Source organism: Penaeus monodon, chromosome 33 (assembly GCF_015228065.2).
Source record: "Penaeus monodon isolate SGIC_2016 chromosome 33, NSTDA_Pmon_1, whole genome shotgun sequence".
Lineage (NCBI taxonomy): Eukaryota > Metazoa > Arthropoda > Malacostraca > Decapoda > Penaeidae > Penaeus > Penaeus monodon.
Window position 1 is genome coordinate 30522697 of NC_051418.1, and position 1284 is coordinate 30523980.

Genomic DNA, 1284 nt, shown 5'->3' on the forward strand with positions numbered 1-1284 from the left:
ATAGTAGACCCAAAGTGAGTTAAAATCTCATTGCATTTAATGATGAGTTATTGGTTTTACAAAGTAAATCACAGTAGGCAGCTTCCCATTCTAATCAATTCTAAATCCTGATGACTGTACATAATTGTGTTCATATGAGACATGTTAACTGTTTGACTGGCATGAATATTGCAATAATGTATCGTTCGTAATTTATGAAATGTTAATCAAATTTAACTTAGTTTACCTTTCGAACGTACAGAAACCATTTTCTTTGAACGATTTCTTAGAGAAAATTATATTTTAACGGGAAAACTAATTTATTTTGTAAAGTTAACAAGACCAATGGCGTGTGTGTAATTTGCTGTTGATATATTCCCTATTTTCAGTGATTTTTTTTTCTCTTTTTTGGAATTAGAGAAATTTATATCTCAATTGCATATTTGACATCCCAAACCTTCAGTCACCTATCGTGTATTTGTTCTCTTGTTTTTATGTGCGTTTAATTTTTTTTAACTTAAACTGGCAAATCATTTTTTTTTTTCTTTCACAACATAGATCTGTCGAAAAGTTTAGAGCGATTACTAAAGCTACAACATATTTAACACATTTCCAAATGGTGAATCTAATCTGGCGACACTGGCAACGAGCGAGCGCGGGAGTTGCCATGGTAATTTGGCAAGCGTCTAGTAACACCACATGCCTATAGTTTTTATCATAATCATGGATATGATTAGGATAAATATAAGTATCTATGATAGATACGGATAAGATTATTTATTACCGATATAGATATAATTATTCATGATACTATTAATTTCAAACACAATTATATATTATAAACATAATTAGCTATCGTTATGTTTATATTTATTATAAACATAACTGTCTGTGATAAATATGAATATCTATTAGATAAGCAAGCACTATAAATACTTAACATAAAAAATAGAAAAGAATGAAGTTTGTTTTATTCTGTATTTACAATCCTGGCGTTGTTATAAATAATCAGGAGACAACTACTTTCTATTACGCTGTATATTAGATATCATGTAGCCTTAATGCATTGCAGTATATTCCGTGCTATAATGTTTCCCAGAGGAAATCCAATACACAAACCTTTGGAAGTACTTTATTTTGTATTAAGTTAGTCATGCCTTAAAAACATCTTTGGAGATTGTTGACAAAATTGCCGAAGCAAATGATTCGAAATGATCAATTTGGCTTCAGACTTGCAAGTTCAAGAGTGGAGAAGAGTGGAGGAAAGCGTTAGATTCCACTCGGAAAAATATGATGGTTGTTGGT